We start from the raw sequence: 19,847 nt of genomic DNA, 5'->3' as shown, positions 1-19,847 counted from the left end.
GAGCGACTAAACAGAAGAAATACCCAGACCACATCCACAGACGTTCAGCAGGTCTAGATCCTGCCTGGGCACTAGTATCTTAAAGGTTCTCCTCCCCAAAAATGATTCTACTAGGCAGCCAGAGTAGAGAAATTCTGCACTGGGACAGGAAGCCCTGCCATCGAAAACAGAACTCAAAGCAAAGCAAAGCAAAGTCCACCAAATGTCAGGACCCAAGCTGTCGCCGATCAGCCTCACTCCTGTCTGTGGTCAGATTGAAAAACTACCTACAGGAGGAGGCTGCCATGGTCCCTGAAGAGGGAAGAAAGGTGACCAAATCCACACGTTCTGGATCCTGTTCAAACAAACAAGTGATTTGTAGGTTCATTTGTGTCTCCATTCCAGGCCATTAGTGCCCATCAATGAATGCCCAGCTGGTGCAATTCACAAGGGTGTTTACATCCCCTGAGACCTGCTCTGCCCACGGGGAGCTGAGCTTGCTCAATTCCCCAGACAAGATGGTTAAAGGCAGGGTCAGGGGTGGCTGGCGTGGGAAAAAGAGAGGGCATCCTTCACTCATCCCGGCCGGCAAGAAGCCAGGAAGAGAAGGCATTTATTATATTTGGTGACAGAGAAAACCAGACCGAGCGCTAAGGAGGTGAACCGTGTGCAGTGGGTGGAAGGAGTGAGGGCGGTCGCAATGTGCATGCTGCCTTCTATTTTCAGTCTTTATTTTTTGGATCCCCTGGTTTCCCATCCTACTCCTCACTGAGTCCTCCCACCAGAACTCAGCCTCCAGGCCACTGTTCCAACATTCTATGCCCTGGAGACGGTGCAGAAAACAGGCAGCAGACAGCTGGTCTGCTCGGAGCAGCCTCGCTCCCCCTCAGTGGGCTGTGCCCCAGGAAGCCCACAGGGTTGGAGGCTGACTTTGGGGAGGTAGCAAGGAAGCGGAAGATAATGTGATAGAAAGATGACTGGGGAACACATATTTGGGGCAGGAGACAGTTTAAATTCTTTTTTTTTTTTTTTTTTTTTTTTTTTTTGAGACGGAGTCTTGCTCTGTAGCCCGGGCTGGAGTGCAGTGGCCGGATCTCAGCTCACTGCAAGCTCCGCCTCCCGGGTTCACGCCATTCTCCTGCCTCAGCCTCCGGAGTAGCTGGGACTACAGGCGCCCGCCACCTCGCCCGGCTAGTTTTTTGTATTTTTAGTAGAGACGGGGTTTCACTAACTCCAGACCCATAAACCCAGCTGTACACCCAACAACTCCATAAAAATCAAATATCTCAAATTGAACCTGCCCAACCTGGAGTTTCCACTCACACCCGAGTCTGTTCCACCCAGAGATGCCCCAGCTCAGCTGGTGGCAACTCCATCTTAAGGTTTTGGCTTAGGCCAAAACTTCAGGGATATCCCTGGGACTCCCCTCTTTCTTTCATTACTCCACATCTAAACCATGATAAAATAATCCCCTTGTTTCTACATTTTTTTTTTTTCAGATAGAGTCTCATTCCGTTGCCCCCAGGCTGGAGTGTAATGGCACAAGCTCAGATCGCTGCAATCTCTGTCGCCCAGGCTCAAGTGATTCTCCTGTACTTTCTCTTTTGAGACAGGGTTTCGCTCTGTCACCCAGGCTAGAGTGCAGTGGCACCACCACAACTCACTGCAGCCTTGATTTCCTGGGGTCAAGTGATCCTCCCGCCTCAGCCTCCCAAGTAGCTGGGACTACAGGCACATGCCACCAGGCCCAGCTAATTTTTTTCTTCTGTAAAGACAGGATCCACTATGTTGCCCAGGCTGGCCTCAAACTCCTGAACTCAAGCAATCTGCCCACCTCGACCTCCCAAAGTGATAGAATTACAGGCATGAGCCACCACACCCAGCCCTCTATTTTCAAAATATAGCTCGTATCTTCCTGTCCCCTCCACCTCCCCTGCCACCCCAAGCTCCCACGACTGCTCACCAGACGACAGCAGTAGCTTCCCTTCCTGGCCCCCCACCTCACACTACTCACATTAGTCTGCCTGCTATACCACAACAGGGAGAACCTTTTAAAATGGAAATTGGTCCAGCCCACTTCACTGCTGAAACCCTCCAAAGCATCCCCATTTTAATCAGGGCAAAAGTTGAAAGGCCTGCCATGGCCCACGGCACCGTGTGTGATCACCCTCATCAGCAGTCCACATCCCCTCTCTCTGCTCTGGCCCCACGGCAGCTCTGCTGCTCCTCTAACACACCTGATGGCTTCTGCCCCAGGGCCTTTGCACTCACTCCTTCCCGCAGATAGCCCTGCAATTTGCCCCTTTACATTCCCTGGATCTCTGTTCAAACATTACCTTCCTACCCAGGTCTCTTCAGACCATCCAATCTATGACAGCATCTCCCTACCCTGCACCCAACCTCACTTCTTGCTTTATTTTTCTCCGCAGCATTTACTGCTTCGAACATGCTGAACATTTTAGTGACTTATCTAGCTTCTCATCTGCCTCCCCTCCCTGACTGTTCACCCCATAAGAGCTGAGATTTTTGTCTGCCTTGTTCATTGATACATCCCCAGAGTCTGGACGCTGCCTGACAGAGAGGAGACTCCAGTACATTAATACCTGTTGAATGAATGAATGACCAAGCGAATGAGCAGGCACCTACGAGACTCACAGGACAAGGCAAGGAAGACACTACAGCCATCCTAACGGTATTTATCTCCGGGGAAGGAGAAAAGAAATCAGGATCGGGGAACAATTTCATGTTCCACAAGGACAGACTATACCGGTACAACTGGTGTCATTGTGTTCTTTAATAAAATTAGTAACCCTTGCAGGCCATCGGATAAAAAAGGAAACTCGTGGAACAAAGAAGGGTCACCACACAAAAAAAGCAGCCTGTCTGCGCTGCTCGGACTCCACATCTGCCAAAGAGGTGCCTGCGATCTGGGCCAATGGCCGGCAGGTTGGAGAGACAAGGAATGAGTGTCTCCACGCTCCCAAGCATGACCAGCACCACAGCAGCCAGGAACAAAGGAAACGGGGTGGCAGGGTCCCTGCCGTCGGTCCCTCAAGCAAAGCAAGGCTGACTGAGCCAACACCCTCTTCCCCTGGGGTGACCAGGACAGAAAGGGGGCCAGCCCCCTTCCCCAAGTTGAGCACTGTCCCAGTGACCAGCCGCTCTGCTGCCACTGCTAGCATCTGCTGTCCCGGGCTGGGACAAAGGCACCCAGCAAGTCCACTGCACCATCCCCCGGGGCGGTCCATCCGCGAGCCTCTGCCCCACTTAGAGACGTGAGCCTCACCCAGCAGGCCAGGTTCCCCAACATGCATTTACAGAAAGACAGCGGCCCTCGTGTGCACCCAGGCTCAGGCTGGCTGGAGGCTTCCCCTTTTCTTTTTCTTCCCTTTAATCCCCAAGCCTCTCACCACCACCTGCTGGCTCCTGCTTCCCAGGCAAGAGCCACATCAGAGTACAATCCCTTCCCCTCCATGCGGGAGCTCCCCTTCTGAGTCAAATCAATTTCCCAAACATAATCTGCCTCCTGTAAATCAATAATCCCGGGCTCAGCTGACATGCGAGTGGCCGCAGCACTCAGAGTGGCCGCAGCACTCACAGGGGACACAGCTGCAGAGCCCCTGCCCGAGGTCCGAGCGTCCTCTGCACCTAGGAGGGCACCTGTGGTGACGGCATGAAGGGGCACTCAAGGCAGCCACTTCTACGGCAGCCAAGAACCCTGTCCCTTTGGACCCTGGACACAAAACTGAGATGGGCTTCATGGAACCCAGGGAGAGAAAACCTGTTTACCACAGGGCTGTGGAAGGGGCTTTCCTTTCCACCACGTAGCCAGCTCAGCAAGAAACAGACCCCCACCAAAGGCCTTGCAGGGGAGTCCCCACGGCTCTTAGATCAAATCCCAATCCCTTATCCACACAGTGGAAGACGATTCCACTACAAAACACTAAGGGGTTCGGACACATGCAATAGCAGAGATGAACCTCGAAACGTTATGCTAAGAGAAAGACGGCCACATCCTGTGTGATGCCATGTATATGAATGTCCACAGCAGGCACATCTGGAGAGACGGAAAGCAGATGGGTGGTTTCCAGGGCCTGGGGGAATGGGGGTGGGGAATGGCTACCTGCAGGGTACAGGGTCTCTTTTTGGGGTGATGAAAACATTTTGTAACTAGCTAAAGGTGATGATTGCACAACACTGTGAATGAACTAAATGCCCTTGAATGCACACTTTGAAATGGTTGTTATGTAAATCTCAGCTCAATAAATTGTCTTCTTTAAAGCCAAACTCTTTCCCTTAGTCAACATGGCCCTGCCCACCTTCCCCAACTCTGTCTACTGCCATCCCTCCATTCATTGCCTAACTGATACTAGTTACACCGGACACGCCAGGTGAGCTACCAGGAAGACGTGGGTTCAAGCTCTGGCTCTGTGCAATCTGTGTACCTCAGTTTCCCCAACTGTTAAATGAAGAAGTTGGATTAACTGAGGCGTGGGGAATGCAAATTCACATACCTCAACCCACATTGTCCAATACAGTAGCCATGAGCTAGCCATGGGCAGCCATTTAAATTTACTCAAATTTAAATATATATTAATTACACTGAAATGAAATGAAAAATTCAGTTCCCTAGTGGGATGTTATCCAGCCTTAAAAAGGGAGAAAATTCTAGCACATGCCACACATGACTGAACCTCGAAGATACAATGTTAAGTAAAATAAGCTCGTCACAGAAGGACAAATACTGTATGATACTACTTATATTCAAATGAATAGAGACAGAAAGACGGCAGAGGCCTGGGGCAAGGGAGAAGGGAGAAAGGGGAGTTACTGATTAATGGGTGTGGGGTTTCCATTTTGCAAAATGTAAAGTTCCAGAGATGGATGGTGGCGATGGTTAGACAACAGTGAGAATGTGCTCAATGCCACAAAACTGTATACTTACAGATGGTTAAGATGGTAAATTTTGTAATGTATGTTTAATGCAATAAAAAAAAATCCAGTTCCTCAGACACAGTGGTCACGTTTCAGTGCTCCATATCAACATGTGGCTGCTGGATACCATACTGAACAGTGCAGCTAGAGAAGATCTCCATCACTGTAGAATGGATCCAATAGCACTGGTCTGGAGTGTTCCAACAGGCAACAGAAATTAGTGACCATTCTTAATGGAATGTAAGCTCCCTGACAGCAGGGGCTACAATGCCAGCACCAACAAGCATGCCTGGCACACAGTAGGTTTCAACTAAATGCCAGTGGAGTGAACTGGGGAGTGTGTCCAAAGGGAGCGGCCTCCACTCCCTGCAGTCCAGTCACTCCCTGGGAAGAGGACCCAGTGCTACCTGCCCTACTGCTGTTTCAACAAGCCGCCAAAAATCCAGATTTTCATATTAAATCTTCTAGCTCTTAAATATTGGCTCAAAAGTTATTAAAGCACTGGGCTGGCCAAACAGATATGTCCTGGGCTGTATCTGCCACGAAATGCTAGTTGATAACCAGTGGAACAGGAGTAGATAAAGGTTCCTTCCACCGAATGCATCATGAGCCAGGGCTCACAGACCTGCACAGAGAAACCGGCGGGGCTCAGAGACCCCAAAACCCCGATCACCTCCCCCAGGAGCCTCTAGGAGAAGCACAGGAGAAAGAATCCAATTGCATTTTCCCCACTGTTAAATATGTGCTCAGCGCAGAAACAATGCGCCCAAGCCCCAGGTGAAATTAATACTCTAATTCAAGTTTCTCACACTGATGAAGGTAGCTGGCTGCCACCAGCTGGGAATGCTAACAACTTGAAATGAATCCCTTGTAGAGAAGCAGAATGAATGAATGAAGTAGAAGGGGGAGGCAGGTGGCTCTGAGGAAGGGAAGTCTGGGTCCCAAAGCCACCGCCAGGACAAGACACCAGGCAACTGAGCAACGGGCTAGTGGCTCTTCCCAAGCAGCTGGGAAGAGGAAGACTAAACACCCACACCAAGCACGTTGTCCAGGAGCCAGACCAGAGACTGTGAGGACCTCATTTACATCAATCAGGCCAAGGCGGTAGCTCACTCCTGTAATCCCAACACTTTGGGAGGCCAGGATGAGTAGATCACTTGAGACCAGGAGTTCGAGGCCACCCGGCCAACATGGTGAAACACTGTCTCTACTAAAACTACAAAAATTAGCCAGGTGTGGAGGCATGTGCCTGTAATCCAGTTACCCAGGAGAAGAAGGCAGGAGAATCATTTGAACCCAGGAGGCAGAGGTTGCAGTGAGCAGAGATTGCACCACTGCACTCCAGCCTGGGTGACAGAGTGACAGACTCTGTCTCAGAAAAAAAAAAAAAAATCACAGGCCCCCAAGCCACAGCACCAGGAAAGGGGCATCTGGTACCTCTGAGGAAGACCAAAGGAATACCATCCCACCAGAAAAAAACTAAGGGAGAAAAGCTAAGGGAGCAAGGCCATGGGACCACTGTCTCCTAGCTGTGGGGTTGGGCAGTCCCACCCTCTGTCCCACAACTCACAGCCTTTCTGAAGAATCCACGAGCTAAGAAGCTCTTTCTTCCCCACTCCACCCCTCCCCAGACCAGACTGAGGTGGGTTAGAGGCATTTTCGGTGACTTAATGATTCACCCTTGCCGAGGGTCCCGTCTGCTGCAATCTTTCTCCAAAGAATTTGTGATGGCTTGAAAGCGTGTCTGCAAATTCTTTGATGTTCCTCTGATCAAGGGGTGGAGCCAAATTCCCCTCCCCTGGATTATAGGCTGGCTGCTAATGAGTAAAATGCGATGGACATGGTTTCCAAGGCTGGGGCATAAAAGGCCATCCAGCTGCCAGCTGGCTCTGTCTTGAGACACACACACCGAAGCCCACAGAAGTTGGGCTGCTCTGAAGCTGCCAGGCTGGAAGAGACCACATGGAGACAGAGAGGCCCAGCAGCCCCAGCCATTCCTGCCCCAACTGCTCTGGCCAAGTCACACCTTCCCTCAGCCTCAACCTCTTTGTCTATGGGGTTGCTGAAAGGATTCACGAGATACTCCACATAAAGAGCTGAGCACCTTGCCTGGCACATGGAGCCCTCACTCAAAGGATTCACAAGATACTCTACATAAAAGGCTAAGGACAGTCCCTGACACGTGGAGCCTTCATTGAAAGGATTCATGAGATACTCCACATTAAGAAAGGGCTGAGCACCCTGCCTGGCACATGGAGCCCTCACTGAAAGGATTCACGAGATACTCTACATAAAGGGCTAAGCACAGTGCCTGGTACATGGAGCCCTCACTGAAAGGATTCACAAGATATTCCACACAAAGGGCTGAGCACCCTGCCTGGCACATGGAGCCCTCATTGAAAGAATTCATGAGATACTCTACCTAAGGAGCTGAGCACCGTGCCTGGTACATGGAGCCCTCACTGAAAGGATTCATGAGATACTCTACCTAAGGGGCTGAGCACCCTGCCTGGTACATGGAGCCCTCATTGAAAGGTGGCTGCAGTGATTATGATTATTGCCATTTAGTGAATCCAGCAAGTCCACTGACCTAACCGCTCCATTTCAGCCCTACGTAGGCTGCTTTGGGCATCTGTTATTCCTTTAAGGTTCTCTTTACTTCTCAGCCCTTTTTATTCTAATCCCCTGTTATACACAGGAGTTGATAGTTCTTTACATTAAAGTTTCCCTGTTCAAAGTACTCTGTGGAGGTCAGCATATATACCGGAATTTCTCGCAGGTCAGCAGATACGGCTAGAGTATACACCAGCAAGGTTTTGCCCTAGAGTGTATACTCCATCCATATCTGCTGACCTATGAGAAATTCCGGCATATATGATGCATCCCAATTTTATAAAGGAAGAGCAAAAAAATTACACTTTACATCATGCATTAATGAAAAACATTTTAAAGTGGTTTATGGAGAAAACATTTTTTATATATTGGCAGCCAATAGATCATGAGTTCTGGATACGCAGTAAAATTCTACTAACTCTAGAAAAAAATTATAAAATCCTATCAGTAAAAATGAATATAGTGGTGTCAGGTAAATGTTTGTATATGTCAAGATGGTCACAGAAGTAATCAATTAACATACAAAATGTTAAATTGGTAAGCTCTACCTCTGATCAGCTCTGTTGCTTGTGATGTGTCATTTCTATGAAGAAGATCCTCTCAAAGCTGTGAAATTCACACTTTCACTGAGATTTCTATGTGCAGCTGTGCACTGCCTCTAGGGGGTAGCATCAACAATATTTTTGTCTTTGACATTCAGCTTTCCAACCATAAGCCAGGTGCAGTCGATAGAGATAATTTTTGAAACATTTTTGATCACAGGGGAAGGGATGGGGACAAGGAAGGGACTCTTGTACCAGTAATTACTGGCAGATGGCTTCTACTCTGTGTCTCACAGCATTCTAGGCACTGGAAGTAAAGTGAGGAAGGGAATAAAAAAAAATTCATGCAACTTTGCCCTTGATGAGCTCAGTCTAGAGGCAGATGTAAGCTTCTGCACATTTTCCAACCTAGATTTCAGTCAAGCCAAAGCCTTTCAAAGGAGAAGACAGTGCAGGCAACGGGATCTAAGAAGCCTTCATGGGACTTCACCAGGACTCTCTGGTTGAAAGTGAAAGAAACCCAATTAAGAAAAAAACTGTGTTGGATCATGTACTGGGGAAGTTCATGATCAAGTCCATATCAGAAACAGCTACTCTGGAGCACTCAAATATGGTCACCAGCAAACTCTCCCTCACTCCCCCTGCACTCCAGGTTTTTCTCCATCTGGTTTCATTCTCAGGCAGTTCCATAATGGTAGGTAGCTTCTAGGACAGCCTCCAAAGGTCTGCCTCATGGTGTTCACAGTCCTGTCTAGCCCTCCTTGTGTAACTTCCCTCTAACTGATAGAATGCCTCAACACTGAAGGGACTTCACTTCTGTGATTAGAGATTGTCACTCACTGGCTCTGATGAAGCAACCTGCCATATGGAGAGGGCCCCACGGGCAGGAACTGAGGGCAGCCTCTGGCCAACAGTCAGCAAGGAACTGTGGCCCTCAGGGCAAAGGCCCACAAAAACAGAATCCTGTCAACCGCCATGTGAGCATAGCAGCAGATCCTTCCCCAGTCCAGCTTTCAGATGAGACCCAAACCTTAGCTAACACCTTGACTGCAGCCTTATGAGAGCTTCTGGAGCAGAGGATCCAGCTAGGCTGTCCCTGGATTCCTGACCCACAGGAACTGTGAGATAACACATGTGTGCTGCTTTAAGCTGTGAGTCTGTGGTCATTTATTTCACAGTAGTAATGACTTACCTCTAGACTCACATACTAACAGATTGGCATCTGCAACAGAAAAGGAAGACTCCCTCCCCAGCACTTTCAACAAATATCCCAGGGCTGGCCCTCACTGGCCCAGCTTAGGCCATGTGCCCAACCCTGATCCAATCCCTGAGGCCTGACAGATGGGACGTTCTGATTGGTTGTGTGCAAGTCATGAACTGGCCCATGGGAGGGGGAGGAGAAAATTTACCAACACCCAAGCCACAGGGATTTACAGCAAGGGAAAAATGGTCCCCTAAGAGAAAATGAGGGTGTGACACCAGGATGAGGGAGCAGACAAGCAATATCATATGACAGAATCTGAATATGAAATAATATGGGAGAAGAGATGAGCAACACCACGGAGACAACCACCAGGGCACATAGTAGGTGTTCATTGAACTCACCGACTGGCAAAGCAGATTAAAGCAGTTGCTGACATTTCCTAAACACTGATGTGATGTCAAGCACTACATTAACTTCTTCTTACACAGTATCTCCCCCTTAATCCTCACAACATCTCAAGGGGTAGGAGTTCCTCTTCTCCCCATTCACAAATGAAAATGCTACAGCACAGAGACATTAATTAACCCACCCAGGGTCACAGAGCTAGCCAGTGGTGGAGCTGGGATTCAAACCCAGGTAGCCTGCTGCCTAAATTCATGCCCTTAATTTCAGTGATGTACTTCAGTTAGCAAGCATAAGCAGCTAGCAGAGGGGCAAACAGTATATAACGAAGCAGTGAGCGATATAAAGCTGACAGGAAGTGCTGTGGTAGTTCATTCCCTCACCCAAACACTTACTTAAATCTTTCATGAAGAAAGAAAGGGAATAAGAGGAGTAAGGAAAACTTGAAGGACAAGAAATATTGAGAAAGAAATTCTAGCACCTTTCTCTCTCTTACTGTCCTCTCTGCTACAGTGTGAGTGAAGCAGAATTTAGTCACCCTTGTGAAATGACCCGAGATGACAGGCAAATTAATCAAATAGGAAGATGAGGCTGCTTTGGAGCCTGTGTAAATGATGCCAGTGCAAACAGCAAGGCCAATACCTCCTTCCCCAATACTTTTCCCCCTGAAATATGCAGACCCTCTCAGCAGCTCAGCCCATAAATTTAAGAGAGAAACACTTAACTGGGCTGGGCGTGGGGGGTGGTGGGTGGAGAGAGAAAAAAATATCAAAGAAATAAATTTCCATCATAAATTCATAGTGCTTTTTAGAGAGTTTTCCATTAGAAACAAATGTGTTTGTGTTAAGTGCTACAGAGGCATATACCAGAGAACTTAGAGGGTGCTCCTATTCTAAGATCAAAGCTCCTAGAATCTAGAGAAATGCCATGAGTAGATAGGCTGGCATTCCAAGTCCTCTGAGAATTGTCCACAGCCAGAACCACCAGTCACAGAAACTTGGGAAGCACTGGCCAGGTCCTGCCCTCAAGAAACTACTCTTGGGCAAGAGGTCTGAATTCTAAGAACAAGTCTCCTTCTCCCACCATCTCCTGACTGCCCCCAGGCTCCACATTTCTCTGTTAACTCAATCTCCTCAGATGTCAGTTCTTTCTTCTGCCATCACACAATCATATCCTCACTTTCCTTAAATGTCTAGAGATCCTCAGTGGGTGCTGATCCCTACCCAGTATTCCTGGTGGGTGGGATGGACATTTGCAAATCTTTCTGAACCCCCTTTCATGCCTAAGGAATCCCCCATCTCATGAGGCAGAGGAAATTCACTAGCTACATCTTGCTATATGTGTGCCATGGAATACCAGCCAGCAATTCAAAAAAAATAAGGTAGTTCTATATGTACCTGGAAAACAGAGATAAATACTGAAGAGACAAGGGGTATATGTATAAAAACAAACTTAAAACAATGGTATACTATAGACTTCCTACAGGAAAAAATACACGGCAAACCAACAATTGATTACCTCTTGAGAGAATATGAAACTGGTCAAAAAGGACTTCAGGCTTATCTATAATATTTCCAAAACCGTTTTTATATATTTGAAAGGGATACATGTATGCATTCAGCAAATTGTTTTTATTTTCCTCCTGGCACCCAGAAAAACTACATGTCCCCAGCCCCCACCTTAGAAGGCAGAATGCAATCACACACACACACAAACTCTACTAAGACAAGTGTGGAAATAACACTGGTGGTTCAAGTCCTTTCTCCAGATGCAATTCTACATCCTGCCAAGGGATTTACCACAAACTAACAACTTTGTGCCCGATATCCATTCTTTCCTTCTTCCATAGTAACAGAGAAATTCTGATTTTTAGCAACCTAAAATAAAGACTGAATTTCTCAGGTTCTCTTGCAGCAAGATGTGGCCATGTGACTCAGTCTTCACCAGTGCGATACATAAGGCAGCACCATGGTGCTGCTTCTAGGACTGTTCCTTAAAGGACAGCTGATGCATATCCTCTGCCCTTTTTTAAATCTATACCTTCATCCTGGTGCCTGGGATGGAGATGAGATGGCTGCACCTGTAGCTGCCATTTTGAGCCATGAGGACAAAAATCACAACCTTGAAACGGTAGAAAGGAGGGCGAGTCCATGAGTACTTCATGGAACAGATTCAACATAACAGTCCTGGGCTACTTAACTTCAGAATCTTATTGGAAACCTCTGATTTTTAAGCCACCACTATTTTAAGTCTCTTCACTCACTGACAAACCCGATCTGAACAGATATACACAGCACATCAAATCTAGGCTTCCTTGTTCCCCCAGAGATGCCCCAAGCGTCATTCTTAATGTGCCACTTAAGCTCCCTGTATCACAGCCCCCCAGAACCCACAAACCAACCATGGCAGCAAACTCAGAGAGTTTCTACCTGCTCCAACAGGGACCCAGAAACCCTAAGAGCTGGGCTCGCAACTTAAATATCAGCATTACCGTAGCTAAGATATCCAAAGCATTCTTGGTTTCCTTCCCCTCTCATTCCCCTCCTTTTCCATCAGCCTTGCAAGCATCACCCCTTCATTCCCTTGTTGAGGTCAGTAAGGTTAACCACTGGCATGGGTCCCCACACCTTCCTGCACACTTGTAAAATTATGCAAAAGTGCATATGATGCTGTGTGTGTGCCTGTTTCAGGGGCAGCAAACAGCAGTGATGAAGAGCCAAACTCCATCACTAACGCTGTGTGCTGCCTCTGAAACAGCACACACAACTGTTTCATGGCAATCCTCTTATTTATACAATATAGAATTCCCAGAAGTGGGATTGCTGGGTCAAAGACCAGACACTACTCTAATCCATATTGGCAGATTATCTTCCAAGTATTCGTCCTCAACCAAAGCAACACAAAATATGTGTGAAGTCACTGGGCTGGGGTTTCAGAGGTCACACACACAATAAAGAAGCCCGAGGAGCTTTGGAAGCAGCTCAAAGGGCAGCCTCCAGGGGCGGGAGGGAGGCAGTATCGGTTCCTTTCCTGGCATAGGGACCCCAGAGGCATCAATCACATGTGAGTGCTCTGCAGGCCTGCAGGTTCTCCCCACCCTACTTGGTGGGCTGCAGTAGTAGTTTTTCTTCCTTCTGATGCGAGCATCCATATTTTCCTTTGGGAAATAACCTCTGCTCCTCTCTGGCAACATGGTTCTAACTCCAGTTCCAGAAATGAGCTTCTGACTTAAGTGTGGCTGATCGGATTCCATCCCCACAGTCCCAGTCCCTGGATGAGGGGTCAGCACATGACCCAAGTCACTCCAGGAAAATTCAGTCCTGGGGTTCTTGCTAGGATGACTAGGAAAGAAACATTCTATTTCTGCTGGTTGGAGGACAGGCTGGAGCCAACAGTGGCCAACTTTACAATCAGAATGGGGGAGCCTGTCTGAGAATTAAGTCAACACAGAGAGAAAAAGAACTAAGAGACCAAGTGGCAGACAGAGCAGAAGCCCCCATTAGGAGAGTGTTAAGCCCCTGGACCCAGCCATACCTGAAGCCATTTCCCTCTTAAATTTCTCAGCTCCAAGGATCCCTAAATTCCCATTTTTGTCCCTTACAACTAAGAGAATCAGACTAAAATAGTGACATTCCCTTGCACTGGCGCCTCATCTCCATTGCAGCATCACATTGGAAACTTAAAATATCATAAGCCTGGATGTCACAGATTAAACATAAAGAAGGCTATATCCATCTTTTAACCCAATATGAAGAAACACAAGGTTATGAAAGAGATGCATGGATTGGAATCACTCTGAGTATAAAATCACTGATCAGTTCCCTCCACAGCCTCCCTACAAGGGGTCGTCTGTGCTGTTAGCCATTGAGCTTTGCCTACAGAGTAAAAAATATCTCACACACACATGCTACTATTTTTTAAATGTTACATAAATCTACTGTAATTACCAAAACCTACTCATTCAAAAGCATTACTAAATTGATGGCAACTTTCGATCAATATGTTTTTCTTTTTCCTCTGAGAGTTACCAAACCCACAATTCTTCTCATTCCGAGGAGCTGGATAATTTTTTTTGACATTAAAAATGATGGCTTGTTTTTGAACACTGTCAGTATCCTATAAACATACATTCGCAGAGCATTCCCTACTTGAACATTTAAGGCAATTTTTTTCTTTAAAAGGACCACAGAGTAGGTAGGTTATTTAGGCTTTGCAGGCCATATGATACCTGTCACAACTACTTAATTCTGTCATTGTTGTACAAAAGCAACTGTAGATAATATGTAAACAAATAGGCACGGCTGTGTTCCAATAAAACTTTATTTAAAAAACAAATAGAGGGCCAAATCTGGTCCATGGCCCATGGCTTGCTGATGCCTGGAGTAAAGGGTACAGAAAATAACAAGCAACAAGTCAGGAGCCAAGGCCAGCAAAAGGTCAAACAGAATTTACACATCTCTAAAATGTCCTGGAAGTTGATGGAGGAAATAAAATTTGATTGACACACACCTTTTCACATACACCTCTACTAAATAAAACGAAAACACCTGTACTAGCAAATGAACGATAAACTGTGCCAGAATCATCGCATCATGAACAGAGGAAGAATTTTTTTCTTTTAATCTTAGTGATTTCCATGGACACACATTGGGGAACAACACACACTGGTGCCTACAGGAGGGTGGAGGGTGGGAGGAGGGAGAGGATCAGGAAAAAAATAACTAATGGATACTAAGTTTAATACTTAGGTGATAAAATAATCGGTACAACAAACCCCCATGACACAAGTTTACCTACATAACAAACCTGCACAAGTACCCCTGAACTTAAAATAAAAGTTAATTTAAAAATTAAAATCTTAGTGATTTCAGCAGGAAAAATGAATACCATACTGAGTCCAACAGATTACAAGTCAAATCCTAACTCTGCTCTTTTCAGCTGTGTTTCTCCTGGGGCAAGCAGCATAACTGAGCCCTGGTCCCATCAAGCACCATCATTAACCTATCAGCATTATGCTAACAATATTCATCATTGCCACTCTTTACTGAGCACTTACTATGTGCCAGTAAGCATTCCACAACTACCACCTCATGACCCCTCTTAACTTTATTCTCCTTAACAATATTTTGTTTTGTTTTTTTGTGACGGAGTCTTGCTCTGTCACCCAGGCTAGAGTGCAGTGGCGTGATCTCGGCTCACTGCAACCTCTGCCTCCCAGGCTCAAGCAATTCTCCTGCCTCAGCCTCCTGAGTAGCTGGGGCCACAGGCATGCACCACCATGCCCAGCTCATTTTTTGTATTTTCAGTAGAGACGGGATTTCTCTATGTTCAGGCTGGTCTCGAACTCCTGGCCTAATGTGAACCTCCCAGCTCGGCCTCCCAAAGTGCTGGGATTACAGGCATGAGCCACTGTGCCCAGTCATTAATGATGTATAAATATCTCCATCTTACAGATGCAAAAATGCAGGCCGTTCTCCACTGGGGCTCTTGGGAAGATCAAACAAAAGGCAAAGGCCCAACTCACAGTTGAAGTTCTGTTGTTCTGTTTGCTAATTTCATCACTAAGAAACATTGATTTGTTCCCAATTCCAAGTACCGTAATGGGCACGTAGTAGACAATAAATATCTACTAAACGAACTCAATCTATCAGTCAATCTTGTGGCTCAGATTTCAGAATACACCCCACATCTCACTACTTCTCACCTCCTCTGCAGCAACCACTCGGTCCAAGCAGCCACTGTCACTTGCCTGGACTACTGCGTAGCCCCTCAGGGCTTCTGCTCCTGTGAGTCACAGCAGATCCTTCCTCAGCTCTACCCTGCCAACAGCTCCCATCTCACTCAGAGTAAAACTCAAAGTTCTAACCAAAGACTAGTCCCTCTCACTGCCCTGGCGTCCTCTCCTCCTGCTGTTCTCTCACTCGTTCAGCCCACAGAGTGAGGGAACAGCACTCACCGGCCTCCCTTCTGTCCCTCGACCCTGCCAAGCACATTCCCACCTCAGGGCCTTCACACCTGCTGTTCCCTCTGCTTGGAACACTCTTCCCAAGATAGCCACCTGGCCTCCTCCCTTAACCCTTTCGGTTTTTGTTCAGATGCCACCTTTCTGACTCTGCTGTATAAAACAGAGAACCTGGCCAGGCGCTGTGGTTCACGTCTGTAATACAGCACTTTGGGAGGCCGAGGTGGGTGGATTACCTGAGGTCAGGAGTTCGAGACCAGCCTGGGCAATACAGTGAAACCTCGTCTCTAACAAAACTACAAAACTTAGCCAGGCATGATGGTGAGCGCCTGTAATCCCAGCTACTTGGGAGGCTGAGGCAAGAGAATCACTTGAACCCGGGAAGCAGAGGGTACACTGAGCCAAGATCACTCCACTGCACTCCAGCCCAGGCAACAAGAGTAAAACTCCACCTCAAAAAAAAAAAAAAAAAAAACCCCACAAACCCTCCTCCCCAGTGCTCCATCGCTGCTCCCCCCACTCCGTTTCTCCACAGCACTGACCACCAGGTAATCAACAGTGTGTTCATTTACTGTGTTCAGTATCCGTCTCTCTCCACCTTAATGCTAACCACAAAGACGGGGTTCTTTGCCTGTCTTCTTCCTGCTGATATCCCCAGCACCACGGACAGGGGCTGCCACAGTGCAGTGCACAATAAAAATGTCTTAGAACAGACAAAGGCAGGAAGGCAGGAAGGCTGCGAATTGGAGGGAGGTCTCCGGGAACAAGGTCGGCCAGAGTGAGAGTTCAGAGCCCATTTTACAGAAGGGGAAACTGAGTCTCAGGTCAAGAGGCAAGGCCAACACTGCCCAGAATTCCCAATTTCTTGAGAAAAACCAGAAACCTGTATAGTGATATTGACAGCTCCTAATTTTTAAATGCCGGCAACTAATAAGAGAAGTCTGCAGGCCAGATAGGGCCCAGAGGCAGCCAGCGGCCCTCCACCAGCCTGGAAAAGTTCTGATTCGCTGCTGCTTAGAGACAACTTTTCTAGCAAAATAACGTTTTCCATCTACACCATGCCTCCCCCTTCCCTCCGCTTGCCCAACCTGCAGACTTGCAGAAAATAGGTTCCCCTCCCACCCGGCCCTCCCACCTCTGCCATCTCTCTGCCCAGGTGCCCCCCAACCCCACTGACCTGGCCTCCTCTGCTCGCCAGGAACGCTAGCAGCCTGCAGCAGCAGATGGCAAGACTACAGAAAGGAAAAATACCAAGCCAAAGCTATAGATATGTCAGCAGAGTACACAACACGGAGAAGACCCAGCAAACAAAGAGCCACAGACTCCGGGGGCCAGGAGATGAGGCACTGCCAGCCCCCCTTCCAGAGTTCCAAAAACAAAGCCAGGACCCCTTGGAAGGCCCGGCGAGTCACCCCAGGAGTGCCGGCTGCAGCCACAGCAGTATTTTCATGTGTCCATTTGCTGCAATGTGCTGAGAGCCCCGGCGGGAGCCATTCAGGACACAAAGCAGACATTTGAGGCATGATTTACTGAGTCACCCCTCCTGGGCACAGCATCCCGGACTCGGAGGCGCAGCCACGATGAGTGAGGCCCCCCAACGGGTTAATTCAGACCAGGCTCGGAGCACCGAGCAACTCTATCACCCTCAGTAATAAAATACAGCAAATCAAATTGGACTCTATTGATTTTTTATGTAACTATTTTGGGGCCGAGCATAAGGAGAGGGTATTGATCAGTTAAGAGTCAGGGTGTCAGGGAAGGGAGACAGGAGCACCCTGGCTGCAGAACCAGGTGATCTGGCCAAGGGAAGGCATTGGAATTCAACTCCAAAGCACCCAGGCTTCTTTCTCTCCTGCCCCGGCAGAGAACGGGCATTGAGAGTCCATTCTGCCCTGAATGGGAAGATGGAAAGCCATGCAGCTGGTGGAGTAGGAAAGTGACGACCAGCTCCTCTGCTTTGTTTCTCTCCCCAGGGCACCTGACACTGAAGTTCGGATTTCTTTGTCCACTGCTTTACTGTTGTCTTGCTCTGCGAGAATCAGAGTGTGGGATTCGTCTCTTTTGTTCCCTGCTGTGTCCCAAGTGCTTAGCACCAATTTATACTTCTGTTCAATGAATGAATGAATGAGCTGGCTGCCACTTCTTGAGCACTTTCTATGTGCCAGACACTCTGCAAAGAACCTTGCAAGGATTCACATCCTTCTGCCCAGAACCCCCTTCTCTCAGTTGGCTCTCTCTGGTCATTAAGGTCTCAAATTAGAAAACTGTCACCTCCTCTAAGAAGTCGTCCTGGATCGCACAGTCACTCTTCATCGTATTGCCTTGCATTGACCATGAAAAACACAAATTAATGTCTGGGATTTTCCTGTGGGTGTATTTATGAGCTTCTTATCTGTCTCCTCATCACCACCCAACCTGCCCTAGAACACAAAGCCTGGAGATCACAGGTACCCAGGCCTGAGGGCAGGGAAACTGAGGCAAAACTCCAGGACAAGAAGGCACCATCGGCACAGAAGTCATGAGCTCCAGGGAGGAGACCCTACCCTGCCATTCATGGACTGACTTATGTTGAGTCAGTCCCTAGGTTCCTCTGAGCCTCAGTGTCCCCATCTGAGGACACTTCCTACCCCCTAATTCAACAGTTGCCCAAGAATCCTATGAAATCCTGAAGTGAGGAACCACTTGGCAGACAGCTGATGGTTCATGATTCTTCTCTTTGCAGCTGTGATGGTTGCCGCATGTGTCCCCAGTCAGCCCTTCCTTTTTGCCTCCTTTCCTGTCCTGGGACTCGTGCCCTGTGCTAACAGCCTCGCGCATCAGCACACCATTGTTGTTTACAAACCTCTTTCTTGCTGGAGCACCCAGCCTTGTAATGTGAACAGCCAGGAATAATTTCAGCACCCATTTTACAGATGGGAAAACTGAGTCTCACAGAGGCCAAGGGGTTAAACCAGTATTCCAAGATCTCCCAATTTCTTGAGCAAAGCCAGAAACTGGATTGGGACACTGACACCTCCCAATTTGTAAATGCTGGTGACTAACAAGAGAAGTCTGCAGCCATCCACCCTCCAGGGGCCTTCCACATCTGCTGTTTCCACAAACGCCAAGCCCTCCTGCCGAAGCAGGCCAGGGCTCCCCAATGAGGAGGTGGACTTTAGAAGGGACAGGATTCAGCCAGGCATGGTGGCTCACACCTGTAATCCCAGCACTTTGAGAGACCAGGGCAAGAGAATGGCTTGACCCAGGAGTCTAAGGCTGCAGTGTGCTATGACTGCGACAATGCACTCCAGCCTAGAAACAGAGCAAGACCTCATCTCTAAAATAAGTGGGGGTCAGGGGAGGGGCACAATTCTCCAAACTGTGTTTCTCGCAAAAGACCCAACTCTCCCCTTGACTCGAGACACATCCCTTAATCCCTTGGGTGCAAATCAGCCTCAAAATCCAATAAATTGCACCAAAACTTCAGTGCCCATGAACTGAATGTAGTAGCTAAGAGAACCAACTCTGGGACAGACACACGAGGGTTCACACTCGCACCCCATCACTTATTGGCTGTGTGACTTTGCAAACCTCACATTGCCTCTCTGGGCCTCAGTCTGCATATCTGTAAAATGGAACAAATAGAAATCCCTACCCCATTAGGGTTGTTGAAGAATCCGTGAAGTAAAATCTACAAAGGGCTAAGAACACACAGTGTGCCCTAGAGCAGGGTTAGTTATTGTGTTACTACTAATTCTGAGGCACATGATTCTTCTCTTTGCAGCTGTGATGGTTGCAGCACGTGTCCCCAGTCAGCCCTTCCTTTCTTGCCTCCTTTCCTGTCCTGGGACTCATGCCCTGTGCTAACAGCCTCACACATCAGCACACCATTGCTGTTTACAAACCTCTTTCTTGCTGAAGTCCCCAGCCTCATAATGAGAACAAACAGGGAGAATTTCAGCACCCATTTTACAGACGGGAAAACTGAGTCTCACAGCCAAGGGAATAAACCAGTATTCCAATGCATGAGACCAAAATTCGGCCTGCCAAAGTCTTGCCCTTCAACATAGCCATCTAATCGCTCAGGGGCACAGAATTCTAAAGGACTCCTAGTTGCCTACAGAGTTGACTCCGATGTGTTTGATTTCTATGGCTCTAAGCCTTGGTTCACATTAACACATTTATTTGTTGCAAAGAAAGAGGGAGGAGAAAGGAAGTGAAAGCCGGCAAA

The 19,847-nt window shown here is 47.9% G+C and overlaps 1 protein-coding gene and 1 long non-coding RNA gene across 7 annotated transcripts in view; both read right to left on the bottom strand.

The window, feature by feature from the left end:
* Positions 1-19,847, bottom strand: part of TMEM132B (transmembrane protein 132B) — a 507,637-nt gene that overhangs the window by 447,128 nt on the left and 40,662 nt on the right. The gene's annotated exons all lie outside the window — the stretch shown is intronic.
* LOC144333211 (uncharacterized) lies at positions 12,604-16,112 on the bottom strand. Its single transcript, XR_013401690.1, has 2 exons — positions 15,930-16,112; positions 12,604-15,022 (listed from the first exon to the last, which is right to left on the bottom strand). It is a non-coding gene; the product is annotated as an uncharacterized LOC144333211 (long non-coding RNA).

The sequence above is a fragment of the Macaca mulatta genome, chromosome 11 (genome assembly GCF_049350105.2).
Source record: "Macaca mulatta isolate MMU2019108-1 chromosome 11, T2T-MMU8v2.0, whole genome shotgun sequence".
In the NCBI taxonomy this organism is placed as follows: domain Eukaryota; kingdom Metazoa; phylum Chordata; class Mammalia; order Primates; family Cercopithecidae; genus Macaca; species Macaca mulatta.
Note: the sequence above shows the minus strand (reverse complement) of the source record. Positions and strands in the feature narration are given on the sequence as shown.